Source organism: Adiantum capillus-veneris, chromosome 5 (assembly GCF_014529385.1).
Source record: "Adiantum capillus-veneris isolate H3 chromosome 5, ASM1452938v2, whole genome shotgun sequence".
Lineage (NCBI taxonomy): Eukaryota > Viridiplantae > Streptophyta > Polypodiopsida > Polypodiales > Pteridaceae > Adiantum > Adiantum capillus-veneris.
Genome location: NC_140935.1, coordinates 8,985,853 through 9,006,991, shown reverse-complemented (window position 1 = coordinate 9,006,991; position 21,139 = coordinate 8,985,853).

Here is a 21,139-nt window from a genome sequence, read left to right as displayed (position 1 = left end):
CAGGGTAGGACCCCTTCGATTGTCGCTACAGGACGGTGTCAGTCGTCGCCTAGCAAGCCTACGGACCTCCCCGTCATGTCAATTCAAAATGCCACGTCAGTGGCATTTTGTGTGATATAATATATAATTCTACCTTTTGTGTGAGTGATTTTTTTTTTTTTTAGTAGTCGTCCTCGTGCCAATAGGCCACACAAAAGGTAGCATTATATGATGTTCTATTTCACTGACGCCACTATCTAACCAATGCATTTAGGAATGTGTCACACACGTCCGCTGGTTGAGCCATAAGCAAGCTACTACGGTTGTAGAGGGCAATCTTCTCACCTATGGTTGAGTGTGTATGCTGATTTGGAGTACAAAGGGCCTCGATATATAGGCACAAAAAAAGAGAATCTTTTGTTACATCATGGATGACTGAAGCATAGAGGTAGGTATCATTTGGTGTAGGTGGATCTAGTAGGTAGAGATCACTCCCATGGAGGAAAAACCGGAGTGCAGAATATGGCACACACATCCTAATAGAACTCCCCTTGTGTGTCAGATGTAGCACTCAGTAAAAAGTCTTCTACTAGAGTCTAAGTCTCCCATCTAGATAGGCTCCCATCTAGAGTCTAAGTCTCCCATCTCAATAGGCTCACAAATTAGTTTCCTCCCCTAGGAAACTAGTATCAGTAGGGCTAGGAATTTATATCCTCCCAAGAGAGTTGGTAACTGAATTTAGGATTGTAAAAAATTGCCTCCCCTTGAGAGCAGTAGTCAATAAGGTGTGTAGGTAAAACAAATAGATGCTTCAAAAATGTGACCCCAGTGTCAAAGCATCAAAAGTCAACAATGCTTATGTCAAATCTTGAGTGGTCATTTGTCGAAGGTCATAGAGGTTTCTAGTTTAACTTTTGGCTTGTAGGCTATGAATATCTCATGCAAGTCATTTTCTCCCACTTATTCAATTTGTAGAAGGTCTTCTCGAGGTGTCCAGTTTAACTTATGGCACTCATAGGCTATTTATGTCTCATGTAAGTCGTTTTCTCCTGCTTCTTCAATGTAATCAAACTCTAGTGATGCTACCTTTTGCTCAAGTTCCATGGTGGTAGAATTGAGCAACCCTTTGTACAAATGTGTTTTTTTTTCATGCAAAAGTATATAAGTGGATGTCTTACCAATTGAAGAGACTCTCTCCGGATTTGAGTTTGTCCAAATTTAATGATGGATGCAAAACAAATGATGGAAACCCTAATTAAACCCTCTTGTGGAGAATTTATCAATTTCGAGCCCAATGAAGCTAGTGAGCATGAGGATATAAGGCTTTGGCATGCGAAAGATACTTACGTTGCCTCTCTAAGCTTTTGTTGGTGGGAATATGGGGTTGTTAAAAACAAAAGGAAAAAATGATAAGTGAGGTATGTAGGCAATGATGACAAGTATGGGCACGCATGTGCAAATTGCAATAGCGCAGAAAACAATACACACAAATGGTTGAGCTGACATAGGTGTAGGTGTGTGATGATAGGCTTGTTGAGTTTAGGAGAGTAAGGCGTTATGAGGCAACACGTGTTGGAGTTGAGTAGGAGAGCTGAGAAATTCTGGTGAGGTGATGGGCTGCATCAATAGGGGTGTTGTGGGCTATGGTGTTAACCACCGGCGTACACTTCTAGTAGTCATGGGCCGGGCTTGTCGGTCCAATAGGAAAAGGGTAAGAATGATCGCTGATGAAAGGCGCACTCTAACTGGAACATTCAAGGGTTAGTTGGCTAAGCATGGGCGCCCAAGTGTGAATGGGTGAGCTCATATAAAAGTCACCTAAACCTAAAAATCACTCATTCTCTCATTTGTGCAATTGAAGAGTGCTCTTGCTCCATCTCCATCTTCTTCTTCATCTCCTTGTGTGTGTGTGTGTGTGTGTGTGTGTGTGTGTGTGTGTGTGTGTGTGTGTGTTTGTGTGTGTATGTGTGTATGCGTGAGAGAGAGAGAGAGAGAGAGAGAGAGAGAGAGTGTGTGTGTGTGTGTGTGTGTGTGTGTGTGTGTGCACGTGATTGAGCATTGCGACGGCACGGCGGCGGTGAGGCGGTTGAGCGCGGCACAAGGCGGTATCTCCCTCTTCTTCGCGGCAAGGAATCCTCCACGAAGTCGACCATAGGTCGGGGAGTGACACACACTTGCTCTCTTGAGCTTGCTAAATTAATCTGGTTGTGTGCTTGCAGCCATTTGTGGCTCGCACACAGTGTACGGCAAGTCCCTTGCTTGACACGTGCGACAGTGCGCACATTTTTGGCGCCGCTGCCGGGGAAATGCTTTGCACTAAGCTCGAATAGCACTCTATGCTACTTTGCAATGCAATATGAGATGTAGGAAAGGTAGAGAAAGAGGGTGTGTGGCTGTTGAGAAGGATTTGTGAACTTTGTTTTTTCTGCAGTGTACTGTTTTCCGTTAATAAGGTGTTAGATTTTTTGCTACAATGTACTTTTTTCTGTTCATAAGGTGTTAGATTTAAGGTATTAGATCTATAACGTTAGATCTGTAAGGTGCAGTAAGTAGATCTGTTAGTTGATTAGTTTTTGTAGTACTGTGTTAAACAATGTATAACAGTAGCTCTGTTAGTTGTAAGCAGGTAAGTTAAGTGTGTGTGCACGAGCGTGCGGCACGACCACGGCAATCTTATCCCAAACAAATATATATATATAAAATGTTTAAAAAAATTAAAATTTTTGTAATTTATTTATTTAAAAGGAAGGACCAGGATTGGGAACAACCCTCAAGCCCAAGCCCAGGCTCAGGCCTCAGTCACCCTTTGGATTTACTTATTTTAGTCTCAAGTCTAAGTAAAAATTGACCCTTTTGAGGATCATCAGAGCTTCGGATAACCGAACGCTGTGTTGTAAAGCACACCATGACCTCGTGAGCGATACGATCGTTTCGAGCTATCACACGCTCTAATCCAAAAATCGAGCGTAAAAAGATATTAAAAAACATCAACAAACGAGTGAAAAAGGGGTGCAAAATGCCCAAAAAATCTAGCGGCGGTTAACCTTCGAGGGTATTCGTTGACGATTGTAGGGTGCCTAAGGCACACCCATCTACGCTCTGGTCATGTGCTAGAGACCGAGCAACTAGCGAGCACTTCGACTTACGCGGGTTCTCAATACCCACCTACCTTAGGTTCTGGGCCCTCAACGGGAATGCAAGGTAGTACCACTCAGGACGTGACCATTCATTGTATCCCCTGACTCTTCAAAGCTATTCCCCTCTGAGGTTATATTACCTGATGGTAGAAGCCTTGCCGAAGTGCAAGAGGTTGAGCGATATATCATTGCGGCTAGGGAAAAGGAATGGAGAGCTTACGCAAGGCGGAGCAACAAAGAGAGTTAAAAGCGAAAGCCCCTATGTCAATATTCTTGCTAGGAGAGCAATCGAGTGCTCCTGAATTAGCAACCACTAAGGGTCAACCAATAGAGAGCCACATTGCATCTAGTTCAAAGGACACCCCTAACACCTCAATCCTAGATGGAGCGTTCCTAAATGAGAACTGGGAGTACGAACTACAAACAGAAACTCTAACCGACCTATACACAGGTCACACCTATCATGTGGGTTGGTTAGATGTGCTACAATCCACAACGGGTGCTACTAGTGTAGAGGATCAACAACAAAGAGTTTGTGAGGTCATTCATAGGGTTATTGAGCTAGAGAGACAGAACAAGGGAATCCACATGCCTTCAATTGGTCTCATGAGATTCTTGGATACAGGGAAGGCTAGACAACTGACACTATCACAGATGGAGACTCCTTCAGTGAGTCCAATGGACCCTTCATATATTGTGTCGCCTGCAGTTTCGGTACAGTCCGAACCCATCTTTCCCTTGATGACACCATGGCTACCATGCCTACCCCAATGGTGGGCATGCCAAGAAACACGCCATGGACCTTATTTGTTAGTAAAGCACCGCTACATGGTAGCTCAATGCCTGCAACAGTACCTACAAGTGTGTACCAATTGTATCCACCTATAGTTCCTCGTACTCATGTAGTTCCTACCCCTCCCATTGTTTCAAAAACCTATGCTCCACAACCACAACACCCAAGCTCTTATTTCCATATGACCCTACTGGCTAGCATTAGCATGTCACATCCGACGTCTGTTATGCCTAAGACCACACATATGAACTTTGGGCTGCCACATGGCACAACACCGTACCAAACGTGGAGCCCAAGGGCTTCCTATGCGCCAAGCCCAATGCCAATACCTACCCCACATGTAGTCTCTGGAGCGCCTTCACCCACGGTGTCTGCTCACTTAGGTGACTTGGCAATATTTGCTTAAGCTATCGATCGATCTATTGTTGAGAATATGTGTAACACGCCTGACCAAGATCCTAGAAGTAAGGCAGTACAAATAGCCAAGCTCACACAAAACTTTAGTGGAGACGGGAATGTGAGAAAGCATATCGAAGTGTTTGAACAAACATGTGATTCTCTAAGAGAACAGAATGACCTGCATAAGAGTAATGCTTTAAGCCTAACCTTAAGTGGGAAGGTTGGGAATTGGTATAGACCCCTAAGGGTAGAAGAGAAAATGATTTACCCTACTCTTAGGAGACTGTTCTTGAAAGAATACATACGAGAGGGAGTGCTTTGGGGTGTAGCCTCTCAAATCCAAAAATCCCAACAAGAGGAAGGAGAGTCGGTGGGAGACTTTATTAGTCGCTTGAAGCATTTGAATTCTCATTGTAATCCAAATGAGCGCTTCAATAATAATCAATTGCTTGATAGATTCATTAGGGGATTACGACATGAGGATCTCTACAATGGCCTACTCATTAGAGCTATCACCACTTGGGAAGCAGTCACTACCAATGCAAACCAATTGGAGGATAATTTAATGATTCAAGGAAAAAGAGTTTCTGTTGGGCTTAAATCTACTAGCTCGCAAGCATCAGGGCATCAGCCAATGACCTTGAAGCCTATTGCTAAGGAGCCAAAGATATTTAAGATGATTTTAGCAGATCTCACCAAGGCCTTTCAAGAGAGTCTTAGAGACAATCGTGCTCCGCAAAACAATCATATGTATCTAAGAAGGGAGCAACAATGGTGCTCAGTATGCTATGGTCCACATAGTACCATTGAATGCCCTACTTTTAGAGTAAAATTCAATGGGAATTGCAATGCCTATGGGAGGTATGGTCATCAATCTAAGGATTGCATAGTATTTAAGCGTGCGATGGAAAATAGACCAACCTTAGCATGGACAGACACATCTCAAGTGCCTGCATTGATGTCGGCCCCACCTCTTGAACAAACGCCACAACACATGGTCCCTAGGGCCCAAAATGTTGTTCAAACAACACCCTTACCACCTCTAGTGCTAGGACCACAACCACCACATCCGAGAATCACTTATGTGAATCAAGTGGGTTTTGAGTCATCTATTACTTGTTTGGAAGGCTGTGAGGAAGATGTAAACCCTAATATTGCCTATGGGATTGATGCGCTTGAAGAATGTCCACAATACTACATGGAGGACTATTGGGGACAAGTCAAAATGTCTATCAAGTTGCTGCTCTTGCTGCAAGAGGCCAAAATATCAATTACACTGCCAAGAGACCACCTTTCAATGCTATGAGTGTGGAGGTCCACATCGTGTGTCCAAGTGTCCTATTAGGCTACAAAAGAACACCACACTAATGCAAACCAATTAAGCGATCACGTCTACAATGCCGATACTCATGTGTAATTGATGTGGCATAGATCATTTGAGTGCCCAATGTCCGAATAATCCAGATGCGCCAAAGATCACGTCATTAAACTTGATTGAGGTTACCGAGGAGCCATCACCAAGTACACCTGTGGTACCAGTAAATGTACTCACACAATCGATGCTCCAAAAGAAAAAATATATTCTTGAAGAAAGAGACACGGCATCAATTGCCCAATCTCTGAAGAAGAAGAAAACACGCAGGAAGAGATCGCAAAAAGCAGCGAAGTCAGACCCCAGTTCAAAGACCAACATAGGGGCTGGTGACGACCCCGTATATGAACGACGTTGAAGAGGATTCTGATTCAGGTGAAACCATGGAGACCAAAACGACCACTAAGAAAGAAACCAACAAGGAAGATCATCATGAGCCACAATGGCCAGGATCCAAGAAGAAGATAGGAACTTATCCAAACCCTACAGAGGAGATCGAGCGAGTCAAGAAATTAAGGAGTTTGGTAGAAGATACCCAAAGGGATCTAGAACCAGCACCTAGGCAAATCCAGATTACAGACACGGTGTTCCCTATGCAACAACAACCTCACAAAGTTCATAGACCCCTAGCCATACCTAGTGTCATCCAAGAAGAACGTGACTTAAAGTCTAAAGTGGGCATACTCACTTCTTGTTGGAAAGAATGTTTACAGAGAGACTACCTGACCCTATCGAAGAAGTGGAGATCCCATCTTTCCCATGTCAAGGGATTGAAGCCCAAAAGGTGCCATTAAATATTGCCAAATTGATGGATTTCATGGCTTCAGAAGTTAGAACCACCATCATGTCCAAACTATATGGAGGCCCTAAGCTATTCTTAGCTCTTCGAGCTTTCCTCAATGGAGAACTGAAGGTCGGGCTACCACAATTTGCACAGATGGATGAAGCTAGGGAGATGCCAATAGAGGAGGAACACTTAGATCCACAACCCAACCTAGATGAGAACCCTGTTGTAGAAATACATGTCAACAACTTGGGACAATACTTTGAGGGCAATGAATCCAATGCAATCATACCAATCACTATAAAGGGATTAACTATGAAGGGAAACCTTGATGGTGGCGTTGGGGTTAGCATTGTGACTAAAAATTGCTGGGAAACTATGGGAAGACCTCACCTTGGGACCAACCATAGTAGTAAAGATGGCTAATGGGTCTAATTTCTAAACCTATTATTAAGGTCTTTGGACATAAAATAAGAAATACCTTCATTGTTATGGATTCCTCCAAGCACACTATGGCATCTGAGATGATCTTGACGTCCTTTCATGAGGGAAGCAAAAATGGTGCATGACTGGTCTAAAAACCATGTCTACTTGCAGTTCCAAGACTCTATCATTCGAGTGGATCTTGTAACTGGTCGAGCACATACTCTAGGAAACAAATTTATAATTGATCATAGATCTGACACCACACCTCACTTGGCTCTATTGCAGTATTGTTACACATGTAGAATGGACACTCATGTTGGGGAAGATTCTCCTTATATGGATGCACTACCTGGGATGACTAAGTCAGATAATGTGGATTGGGTCCACTTAGCAGCAACCATACACACTTGGGGAAACAGGGAGACAACCTGGGTAACACCTGAGGGGGATGAAATGCCACCACCCGTACCCTGAAATATGCTAGAAGCAATGAATATAGTTTCTGATGACCTACAAGACGAAGGTTTGACTGGCATTGGAACCAGTAGCGTCTCACAAGACTATAGCCTACACAATTTGGGGTCAGAATCATCAATTGAAATTGACTCTGCGGATGAAGAATCTGAGTTAAATCTTAGTTGGGGACAAACCATTGAGGGCCTAGTGGTACCCTAGATGACAATCTATCCAAGGGAGCAGAAGTAGCAATTCATCTAGTGGACTCTTCACTAGAGATCGGCCGTAATAAAAAATTAGACAAGAAGAGTAAGAGATATAAGAGGCGACAATATCAAGCAAATGCGCGTGCTAGAATAAATGAAAAGAAATCTACCACAAAATGGCTTAATTATTCAAGGGCATGTGATGCTCATCAGAAGTTGGTAGATAACTGGGGTGGATACCCTCAAAGCGTTATGTGGTGTAGTCCACAACCCATTGATATCGTACAACTAGAGGCTATAGAGAAGCCAAAGTTGAGCCATGTCGTAAGGAGACGACAAAATCAAGATTTAGCTCAACAACAAAAGGAATCGGAAGTGAAATCACAGTCCACAGAACAACAGGACCCCACAGACTTACACCCAGCACAACCTGAACATTTCAAATCCTCAAAGCGTTATGTGGTGTAGTCCACAACCCATTGATATCGTACAACTAGAGGCTATAGATAACTGGGGTGGATACCCTCAAAGCGTTATGTGGTGTAGTCCACAACCCATTGATATCGTACAACTAGAGGCTATAGAGAAGCCAAAGTTGAGCCATGTCGTAAGGAGACGACAAAATCAAGATTTAGCTCAACAACAAAAGGAATCGGAAGTGAAATCACAGTCCACAGAACAACAGGACCCCACAGACTTACACCCAGCACAACCTGAACATTTCAAATCCTACACCACAGAGGAATGTAAGGTTGTGTATACAAAGGCTCAAAGAAAACCTATCTATGGAAGCAATGGAGTTTATGACGGTCTAGCAATAGTTAAGGAAATAGAGTTAGCAGACCCAGAAGAAGAGTCCAAACCTTTTTTCATTGCCCAAGATCTGAGAGAGATGGAGGAGTGTGTGCTTAAAGGTCTTCTCAAGGAATCTAGGGATATATTTGCTTGGACATACCATGATATGAAAGATGTTCCACCTTCTGTTAACCCTCACGGCTCACGGACACCCCATCACCTACGACGGACGTGTATTATGTATTTGGTAGAGTCAGGTACCGGGCTTGTCAGACCAATAGGAAAAGGATAAGAGTGATCGCCGATGAGAGGCGCACTCTAACTGGGACATTCAAGGGATTAGTTGGCTAAGCATGGGCGCCCAAGTGTGAATGCGGTGAGATCATATAAAAGCCAACTAAACCTAAAATTCACTCATTCTCTCATTTGTGCAATAGAAGAGTGCTCTTGCTCCATCTCCATCTCCATCTTCTTCTTCTTCACCTCCTTGTGTGTGTGTGTATGTGAGAGAGAGAGAGAGGGAGAGTGCGTGTGCGATCGAGCATTACGAAGGCACGACAGCGGCGAAGCGGTTGAGCGCGGCACGACTGCAGCTTCTTCTTCATCGCGGCGAGGAATCCACCACGAAGGCGAGCGTAGAGCGGTGAGTGACACACCCTTTGCTCTCTTGAGCTTGCTAGATTAGTCTTGTTGTGTGCTTGGAGCCATTTGTGGCTCACACACGGTGTATTGGCAAGTCCCTTGCTTCGACAGTGCGGCAAGGAGCGCACATTTTTGGCGCCGTTGCCAGGGAATCGCCCTGCACTAAGCCCAAGAGGCACTTTGTGCTTCTCCTATGAGTTGTTTGTAGTAGGAAAGAAGAGGAAGAGGAAGAGGAATGAGTTGTTTTTCTGCAAGTTGTTAATTTCTGTGTTGTCTGCAAGTTCTGTGATTTCTGCATAATGTTGTGTTTTCTGTTTGCACACAATCTTTGCACAATTAGTAGTCGTTAGCTTGTTTGCAGTGAATGAATAAGTAGAAAGGCAGTTAGCATTTTCTGCTTGCACACAGTTTTCTGTCAAGGTTTGCCTGCACACAGTCTTTGCACAATAAGGTAGTGAGAGAGGAAGTAGGTGGACAATTAGCTCACTGTTAGTAAGCAGTTAACAGATTAGTTAGTAGATTAGTTAGTGGTTAGCAGCACTGTTAGTAAGTAGATAAGGTAGTGAGCTGTCTGTGAGCTGTTGACTGGGAGGTTAGGTAGGTGACAGTGTGTGTGGCCAAGAAAGGGTCACCAAAACCGCGCACGGTCGTCGCCCAAAAAAAAAAAAATCGAAAATATTTAAGCGTGAGTGACTGGGGGGCTACTCTAAAATTTTGATCGGGATCAGGATCATTTGCCCAAGCCCAAGCCCATGCCCAGGCCTCAATCCTCAGTCTTATGATATATACTAAACTCACTCTTATATATATACCCTACCCCCTCAAGAGGGAATGAGAGCATGTGGGGCAAGTCCTCCACTCTCCTCCCTTCTCTTCCCACTTGCACCCTTAGAATTTCTAATTTGGGCCTAGTTCCCCAATAGAAATTGACGGTTTTAGGGATTCCGAGGGCATAAAGTGACCAAACGGAGGGCTATAAAGCACGGCATGTCCCTCTGACCGAGACGCTCGCTTTGAGCTATCATACGTTCTATTCTATAGCTGGGTCACAAAAAAAAGGACCAAAAAATCAAAAAATAAATAAATAAGAAAAGACTTGGGTTGCAAAACACCCAAAATTACTAGGTGAGCAGCCTTCACGGGCCCTCACTGACACTTCTAGGGGATCCAAGTCATATGAACCTACGCTCTGGACGAGTGTTAGAGCACGAGCATATTGGTAGTGCCTCCATTTACGCGGGCACCCATTATTCCTCCACCCTAGGTTCTGGACCTTCGGCCGGGACTCCAGGTAGCGCGACCCAAGATCCTCATATCGCGTCTAGTGATTCTTCCTCTGACTACGAAGTCATGGAGGGGTATCCTACACCAAACCCTGATAGAGATCGAACGCTATATGCAAGCAACAAGGGAGAGGGAAATTGAGAACCTACGAAGGCTAGAACAAAGTCGAACCCTGAAAGCAAAGGCTCCTATGACAACAATCATGCCAGCCGAGCAACCGAGTGCTCCCAAGGTAGCACTCACGGAGGGGCAAGCTATGGGGAGCAATAATGCTTCCGCTTCAAGGAAAACCTCCAGCACGCCAGGCCTAGATGGGATATTCCTAAACAAAAATTGGGAATATGACCTACAAGCAGAAGCTTTAACTGATCGGTACACAGGACACACCTATCATGTGGGTTGGTTAGATGTTCTACAATCCACATCGGGTGCTACTAGCATAGATGAGCAACAACAGAAAGTTTGTGATGTCCTCCATAGGATTGTCGAGTTAGAAAGACAGAACACAGGGATCAACATGCCTTCAACAGGCCTAATGAGATTCTTGGATACGGAAAAGGCCAACCAACCAACCTTGTCACAAATGGAGACTCCCTCAGTGAGCCCCATTGATCCTCCATATGTTGTTTCGCCAGGAGCCTCAGTACAATCTGAGCCCACAAGTGGCAGCTTTACCTTCCCAGATCTAGCTCATCTTTCTCTTAATGACACTACGGCTACCATGCATATCCCAGTGGTGAGCATGACAAGAAGTACACCATGGAGTTCATTTGTTAACACTGTGCCAATGCCTAGTAGCACAGTGCCCCCAACTATACCTACATGTATGTATCAATCATGTGCACCTGTCGTACCTCAGCCTCATGTAGCTCCTACACCTCCGATTATTTTAAGAGCTTACAATCCACAATGGAATTATCCAAGCTCTTATACAAGTGGAGCCATGCCATTTAATAATAACATGCGATATCAGGCACCCCCTATGCCTAGGGCCACGCCTGTAAACTTTGGACCACCGTCTGGTACACCACCATACGAAATTTGGGACCCAAGAGCCGCGCGTATGCCAAGGCCAAGGCCAACTCCCATCTCACATGTGGTTCCAGGAGCACATACACCCATTATACCTGCTCAAATAGGAGATTTGGCAGCATTTGCTCAAACTATCGGTCTCTCTATTGCGGAAAACATGCGTAGTGCACCTGATAGAGAGCCTAGGAGCAAGGCAGTTCAAGTAGCTAAGCTCACACAGAAATTCAGTGGAGACGGAGATGCTAGAAAGCATATGGAAGTCTTTGAACATGTGTGCGATTCCTTGGAAGAGCACAATGAGCTACATAAGTGTAAGGCTTTGAGTTTGACCCTAAGCGGAAAGGCTGGAGATTGGTATAGAACCTTAAAAGTAGAAGAGAAAACGATCTACTCTACTCTTAGGAGACTGTTCTTAAAAGAATACATACGAGAGGAAGTACTTTGGGGTGTAGCCTCTCAGCTCCAGAAAGCCCAACAAGAAGAAGGTGAATTCGTGAGAGACTTCATTAGTCGCCTAAAGAATTTGAATTCTCGATGCAATCCAAACGAGCGATTCAACAACAACCAATTGCTCGATAGATTCATTAGGGGACTACGACATGAAAGTATTTATAATGGCCTAGTCATTAGAGGTATCACTACTTGGGAAGCAGTCACCATGAATGCAGTCCAATTGGAGGATAATTTAATGATTGCAAGAGAAAGAGTGTCTGCCGAGCCGAAGTCTAGTAGCTCGCAAGCATCAGGGCATGAGCCAATGAAGATAAAGCCACTCGTGAAAGAGCAAACGATATCTGAGATGGCTTTGGCAGATCTCACAAAGGCCATCCAAGAAAGCCGTAGGGGTAATCGTGCTCCACAAAACACTCATATGTATCCAAGAAGGGAGCAACAATGGTGCTCAATTTGCTTGGGCCCACATACTACGAGTGAATGCCCTACTTTCAGAGTAAAGTTTAACGGGACTTGTAACGCGTGTGGTAGGTATGGCCATCAAGCGAAGGATTGCCTAATGCTTAAACGCATCATGGAAAATAGACCGCCTATAGCTTGGGCAGACTCACCTCGAGTTTCTACATTGATTCCTACCCCACCCATGGAGCAACAGTTGCCATTACAGCACATGGTCCTTAGAACCCAAAATGTGGTCCAAACCACACCGTTGCCACCTCCATTGCTAGGACCGCAACCCCCTCATCCAAGAGTTACACCTATGAACCAAATAGGTTGCGAGTCATCTAGTACTTATGTAGATTGCGAAGAAGACATAGAGTCTAGTATCACCTATGGAGTCGACATGCTTGAGGAGTGTCCCATGTACTATATGGAAGACCATTGGGGACAAATCAAACCGGTATATCAAGCTACTGCGCTAGCAACAAGAGGCCAAAACATTAATAGTTTTGCCAGGAGACCACCTCTTCAGTGCTATGAATGTGGTGGACCACATCGAGTAGCTGAGTGCCCCATTAGAATGCAAAAGAATGTTGCACTAATGCAAACAAGTCAAGGGAGTGCATTGGCAATGCCAATACTCATTTGTAATCGTTGTGGCATAGATCATTTGATCGCACAGTGTCCTAACAATCCAAACGCGCCGAAAATCACACCATTGAACATAATAGAGATTGTTGATGGGACACCACCAACTATAAACATAGCACCAGTGAATGCACTCACACGGTCGATGCTCCAAAAGCAAAATTACATCCTCGAAGAGAGAGATGCTGCATCCATTGGCCGAGCGAGAAAGAAGAAAACATGAAGAAAGAAATCCCTTAATGCTTCTAGCTCAAAACCTAGTTCAAAGACTAACATAGGGACAGGAGAGGATCCCGTGTATATGAATGACCCTGAGGATGACTCAGATTCGATAGAGACCACGGAGACCAAAACTGTTACTACAAAGGAAAAAGCCAGTGAGGAGGATCCAGTTAAACCACCCAGTTGCGAACCCCCAAGATAAGCCACGAGAGACAAAAAATGAGGATTGCAAGAGAAAGATTGGAACCTATCCAAACCCAACAGTGGAAATTGAACGAGTCCAACAACTGAGGGGTTTGGTGGAAGAAACTCAACGAACATTAGAACCTGAACCCAAACATATCCAGATGTCGGACACAGTGTTTCCCACACAAGTTCAACCTCGCAAGAACTACATGCCGTTAGCTATACCCAGTATCATTCGGGAAGAGAGTGAGGGTAGGACATCTGAAAGTGGACACACACCTTTCCTACTAGAGAGAATGTTTGGTGAGGGAATGCCCGACCCCCTTGAGGAAGTGGAGATTCCATCTTCACCATTCTCTTGTCAGGGTCCTACGTCCCATAAGATGCCATTAAATGTTGCCAAATTGATGGATTTCATGTCTTCAGAAGTTAGAACCACCATCATGTCCAAACTATATAAAGACCCCGAGCTAGTCTCAACTCTTCGAGCCTTCCTCAATAGAGAATTACAGGCCGGATTACCACAGTTTGCACATATGAACAAACCTGACTCGGTAATGAATGATGAGGAACATTTAGCACCACCATCTGACCTAGCGGGACATGAATCTGTAATTGAAGTACCCGTTAACAAGTTGGGGCAATACTTTGAAGGTGATGAATCTAATGCTACTCTACCAATCACTACTAAAGGATTAACTGTAAAGGGGGTCCTTGACGGTGGTGCGGGAGTCAGCATGGTGACAAAGAGTTGTTGGGAGTCTATGGGGCGACCTCACCTTGAAGCCACAAGCGTAGTGGTAAAAATGGCTAATGGATCTATTGTTACGCCTATTGGAATGCTAAAGGATCTCAGAATCAAGGTCTTGGGACACAAGGTAAGGCAAACTTTCATTGTTATCGATTTTTCCAAGCATCCTATGTCATTTGAGATGATCTTAGGGCGTCCATTCATGAGGGAAGCAAAAATGGTGCATGACTGGTCCAGAAACCACGTCTACTTACAGTTCCAAGACTCTGTCATTCGAGTTGATCTTTTAAGTGGTCGAACACATCCTCTAGGAAATAAATTCATCATTGATAATCGATCAGACACAACAATTCACTCAGCTCCATTACAGTATTGTTACACGTGTAACGAAGACACGGATATTGGGGAGAACTCTCCTTATATGGATATCCTACCCGGAATGGCTGAGTCAGACAATGTCGATTGGGTACACCTAGCGGCAACTATAGATACATGGGGAGCTAGAGGAACAACCTGGGTAACACCAGATGGGGAAGAGATACCACACATTGCACCAGTAAACATGTTAGGTGCAGCGCATGTAACATCCGATGATAAGAAAGAGGCACACCTACCTGAGAGTGAAACTGATGATTCCTCAAAGGCTTCAGGCCAATACACATCGGAAACGGAATCTCAGGAAGAAATGGATTCAGAACCTGAAGAAACATCGAGTGAGCCAAGTATAGAAACTGAACACTCAAGGTCTAGTACGACCATCTATGGTAATTTATATGAGAGGGAAGAAGATACAAGCGAAGACCTATCAAGCGAGTCGAGTTCAAACATTTACCAAAATCAAAACCTTAACAAGAAACAAAGGTCATATAAGAGACGACGATATCGAGCAAATGTGAGAGCTAGGATAAACAAGGAAAGATCTACTGCAGAATGGCTTAGCTATCTAGGGGCATGTGATGCTCATCGAAAGCTAGTAGACAATTGGGGTGAACATCTCCAGAGTGTCATGTGGTGCAGCCCACGACCCATTGACTTCGCTCAATTGGAGGTTACAGAGCCGAAATTGAGCCGAACTATAAGAAGACGTCAAAACCGAGAGTTAGCACAACAACAAAAGGAGGCAGAACTAAAAGAAAGGTCTCCGTCGGGACAAGAGCCTGCTGACTTACATACGGCTCCTGAACATTTTAAATCTTATACCACGGGGGAGCGAAAGGTTGTGTATGCCAAAGCCCAACGAATACCTACCAATGGAAGAAGTGGAGTCTATGATGGTCCAGCGGTAGTTAAAGAGATAGAATTAGCAGAACCAGGTGAGGAGTCTAAACCAGTCTTTATTGCTCAAGACCTTACCGAAACTGAAGAGGATGTACTTAAGGAGCTCCTCAAGGAATACAAGGATATCTTTGCTTGGACATATCATGACATGAAGGGCGTTCCACCTTCTGTGGTGCAACATACAATTCCCATGATCAACATTGCTAAACCCGTCCAGCAACGACCCTATCCAATGAATCCTAAGTACGCCAAAATTGTACAAGAGGAGATTGAAAAACTTATCCAATGTGGATTCATATACCCTATTGAGCACTCAGAATGGGTTTCTCCAATAGTCATTGTGCCAAAAAAGAATGGGAAACTAAGAGTGTGCGTGGACCTCAAGAAAGTTAATGCAGCCACTAGGAGAGATCATTATCCCTTGCCATATTCAGAACATGTGCTTGAAAGAGTTGCGGGCAAGGAAGCTTATAGCTTTTTAGATGGGTACTCTGGTTACAATCAAATCACAATTGCATTAGAGGACCAAGCTAAAACTGCTTTTATCACAGAGTTTGGAGTGTTTGCATTTCGTGTTATGGCTTTTGGCTTAACGAATGCCCCTGCTACATTCCAACGATTAATAAACACTGTGTTTAAAGAATTTCTAAGGGATTTTTGTGAAGCTTTCCTAGACGACCTTTGTGTTTATTCTTCTTGGGAGAAGCATTTGTTATATCTACGAAAAATATTTGAAAGGTGCAGATTTTATCGCATCTCATTGAACCCTTTCAAATGCCAATTTTGGGTTAAGCATGGAGTCATTCTAGGGCATATAGTGTCCAAGAACGGGATATCCACAGATGAGAGTAAGATTAAAGCCATTGCCGATTTGCCACCACCTACTAACTATAAAGGAGTTCAAAGATTTATGGGCCATGTTGGTTATTATCGAAGGTTTATTTTAAACTTTGCCGAGATAGCGCGTCCACTGTACAAGCTTCTTATCAAGTTTCACTGGAGGGAAGAATGTCATCAATCTTATGAGTTATTAAAGAAGGCCCTAAAAAGTGCTCCAATCCTGCGAACACCTGATTGGAATGTACCTTTTCATGTGCATATTGATGCATCAAATTTTGCTATTGGGTGTGTTCTAACTCAACCAGGAGAACATAAATTGGACTACCCTATTAGCTTTGCAAGTAGCCAATTAAATGATGCCGAGATGAACTACACTACTACAGAGCGCGAAGGTCTAGCTATGATTTACGCAGTAAAGAAATTTCACTATTACCTTCTTGCTACCAAGTTTGTGTTTTATGTTGATCATCAAGCATTGCTATATTTGGTAAACAAGCCGTGTTCCACAAGTCGAATTACACGATGGTTGTTAATTCTTCTTGAGTTTGACTTCACCGTTGTTGTGAGGCCTGGGAGGAAACATGTCATGGCGGATCATTTATCTCGTATCCCTAATGGCGAAGCTCCTACGGGGGTTGATGATGAATTGCCTGATACTCCCTTGTTCATTGTTGAGACAATGCCTGAATGGAGTGAAAAGATTGTTAACTTCTTAGTTAATGGTTTTTCACCCAAAGAACTGCGAAAAGATATAGCTCGAAAATTAATCAAGGAATGCGAACCCTATTGCTTACTGGCTGGAACTCTCTATAAGAGAGGAAAAGATGATGTTCTTAGACGCTGTGCCTGCGAGGATGAGTATTTATATATTCTACAAGAGGCACACATGGGCGTAGCTGGTGGTCACTTTTCAGGAAAGTTGACTGCTCGAAAGATCTTACAGTCAGGCTATTGGTGGCCCACTCTGTTTAAGGATGCATCACTTTTTGCAAAGGGATGTGATGAATGCCAACGCTTCAACAAGCCACAAAGAAGGGATAGGATGCCTCTACATCCCATCAAGGTAACCCAACCATGTAACCAAATGGGCTGAAGCAAAAGCAACACGGAAGGCGGATGCAAAAACAATAGCTAAGTTCCTCTTTGAGAACATTATCACACGTTTTGGATGCCCCTTTGAACTTGTGAGTGACAATGGAACTCATTTTATAAATGAAGTAATAAAAGAACTCACATCAAACTTCATGATATCACACCACAAGTCTACACCCTATTATCCCCAACCAAATGGCCAAGCTGAGAGTACCAACAAAACTCTCATCTCCATTTTGACAAAGACAGTCGAGGCTCATCGCATTGATTGGGACCTAAAGCTTACATCAGCTTTATGGGCTTATCATACTGCATATAAAGTTGCTATTAATTGCACACCGTTTAAGATGGTGTATGGCCAAGAAGCAGTTATGCCATGGGAGTTTGTCATTCCTAGTCTTCGAGTAGCTTCTCAAGAAGGTTGGGATGGTAACCCTTTAGTGGAGCGATTATATATCCTGGAAAGGCTAGATGAAGAAAGGCAATTAGCTGTGCGAAATGCTCTAGTGGAGAAGGATAGGAGAAAGAAGTGGTTTGATAGCCATTTAAAGGATAAAGACATCAAGGTTGGTGATAAAGTTCTTATGTATGGGGTACGTAATGAAAAGAAGAAATTGAAATACGCTGGTAAGGGACCATATCGAGTGTGTGAAATTACTCCGTAAGGTACCATTCGTGTGGAGACTCTAGATGGAGTTGAAACCATTGGATTCCTTAATGGGAGTAAATTCAAAAGATATTATGATCCTCTAAGCCAGGAAGAGTTGCAAGCCATCCATCAAAAGAAGGTTGCCAAGGAACAAGCAGAGCTTTAAAAAATCCAAGCAAGAGTTGAGGCTCGAGAACGACAACAACGTCTTAGACGCCAACGAGAGGCTAATCTGGGAATCACGCAAGCATTTTTTGAGGACACAAATGACGACTCATTAGAATCTGAGACACCCCTACGATACCCAATTGAGCTAAATAGCCCCTATGGGAAAGTACTATACAATGCCTTATTAGATACGGGAGCTAAACACAATTTGTTATCCTATGGAGTTTGGTGTCAATTAGGGAAACCGACCCTATCCCCGAGTACGATGCAAGTCAAGGGCATTAATAAAAAGAAAACTGCTATTCTTGGAGTCCTTCAGACCCCTGTTGTCTATGACAATGGAAGCATAGTGCAGAGGTTTCTAGTCATGCCCGCAGGAGCTATGGAAGGCAACGTAAACCTCGGACGCACGTGGATGTTGGCAACCAAATGCACTATTGATTGGGATATTGGTAGTGTCACGACGCGACCACCGACTCTTACCCCTATCATTCAAGCAAAGTCACCTACGTTGAAAACTCTAGCAAAGTTGAAGGATAGCCAACATTCACAAGCCAAGGTGGTTAACTCGTCTTTGCCGGCTACCCATGAATCTAGCACTTCAACACTTGTAGTTGCAGCAAGCAGTAATATTGCAAGTACTCAACCTGCACGACCTAAGAGTACATATCAATGGGTCCCCAAGGCCTTACTTCCAACTACCTCAACCCTCCCATCCATTCCAAGAAAAAATTTGCCGGGAAAACCAAGAGCGCGCCCTAGGAGAGTCAAGACCAAATCACGATGGATTCCAAAACAACTATTAGAAGCCCAAGGCTACTATGGTGGAAATGAGCAAATTTGGGTACCTAACCGTAAAATGTGTCCTTCCCTATCGACAACAAACCCATATGAGTCAAACAGTGTAACGCTAAAGCCAATGGCAGACTGTGGGAAGGGAAAGATCACAGAATGCTACACACCTCGTCCAGAGCTAGTTTGGGCTCCAAGGCAAAACCAATTTATTCCACCTAGCTCAGGAAGGGGGGAGTTCCATGAAGCTTCTAGCTCCTCATGTAATACATCCATAGAGGTAAAAGCTTCTACACACCCTCCATCTATAGTAGTGGACCTCCATGAAGCTACGAAAGAATTCACACCTCCCACTGTTCAAGATCACCTGATGAACCACTTCAAGTTCGATCCTGGGAGAGTACCTTACCACCCTTGCAACTTGACGAGGCACCTAGGGTAATAGAAAACTACTGGCAAAAATCCTCACCTATTACCAACTGGAACAATTGGTTTCAAAGGGTGATGACATCATTTCAAACGATATGATCTACCCAAGGAAGGGGGGAGTGTTTGTGGACATCCATCATTCACTTGCTTCCCTCTCAACCTTTTCCCCTGACCCCTTAATCTCCAATCTTAGGAAATGTATATATAAAGCCTTATACTCACAAAAACAAGATAAAAAAGTAAAAGAGCAAGAGCCATAACACAAATCATAAAAACAAATTATGCACAAGAACACAACCCTTGTAATATTTGCACTCTAACCATCATCTATTTGCGTGTACAGATATGGCTAGTACGCTAGAGTCATCCACTCTTGCCTTGGGTGAGAGGTACCCTCGTTACTTTTCACAAATATTTCACATGGTCTTTCCAGTGCTTGCATGTGAATGGGATTTGATAGGTACGCTAGCATGTGAGAGGAATTTTGAGGAGTCAGAATGGCTGATACGTCTCTTGACCACGTCTGATCCATACTTAGTAGAGAGCGTTTCTCCCATTGCACAAGCCTACCCTTTTGACCAAGATGACTATAGGAGTCTAGTGACCTTCTTAGTAAACATGGGCACCTATGATGAAGAAGAAAATTTACACGATAACGAGGAGCAAGCTTAACAAAGACATTAGTATCAACACTTTTGATCCTTCGTTTTTCGATGCGAAGTAAAACATGATCACATTCTTTGAATTGGTGTGCCTTGCGGTGCTTGTTAGCATGCTTGGTGTAAAGTTCTTGTGAGTGTTTAATGACAGAATGCACACTTGCATAAATATCATGAAAGTCAGTAGTGAAATCATCAGGGGTAGGCACAACATTAGAAAGACGTGAAGCAGGAGTAGGAAGTGAGTGACCATATACAATTTCAAAGGGAGATTTACCCGTGGCAGTGTGAGTGGTGTTGTTGTATGCAAATTGCAGATTATGTACGTAGTCATCCCATTTCTTCGGTTGAGAGGAAACATAAGCCTTCAACAAGTCAATAATAGTGCGGTTGGTGACTTCGGTTTGACCATTAGATTCAGGATGAAATGCAGAAGTGAAGTCAAGTGTAGTGCCAAGATTTTCAAACATAGTAATCCAAAAAGCACTACAAACTTTGAATCTCGATCAGAAATAATCCCTTTAGGCAAACCATGATGTGGGAAAACAGTCTTAAGAAACAAAAGTGCAGCTTGATGTGCTGTGAGTGTTTTCTTACATGGAACAAAGTATGCTTGTTTAGAGAAATGATCAATAATAGTCCATATCATGTCATGTTTGTGTGTTGTGAGTGGGAAACCAGTAACAAAATCCATGGAAATATGTTCCCAAGGTCTTTTAGGAATGGGGAGAGGGTGTAAAAGTCCCAATTTCTTACCTTAGCTGCTTTGATTTTTTGACAAATCAAACAAGTTGACACATACTGTTTAACATCCATTCTCATAGCAGGCCAATAGAAATCATGACATAAATTTTGAAAAGTGTACGAAAAGGTTTAGTCACACACAATTTTTGTTTGAAATAAAGGAAGTTTTCTTGAATAGTGTATTCGAGAAATGTGTGTACAGAATTATCAAGCATGTGCAACCATGTCGTTTTGAAGTCATCATCATGTGCATAAGTGTCAGGCATAGTGTCAAAGGAAGTTCCCGTAAGCTGAGAAAGTAAATATTTGATACTTTGTTGATTAGTTTTAATGATCAAGTCAGTACCCATTACATAGTGTTTCCAGATTTTCAATGCATGTACCACAACAGTCAACTTTTTATCATATGTACTGAACTTTGTTTCAGACGGTTTGAATTTACGACTTTCGAAAGCAATTGGATGGTTATCTTGCATAAGGAC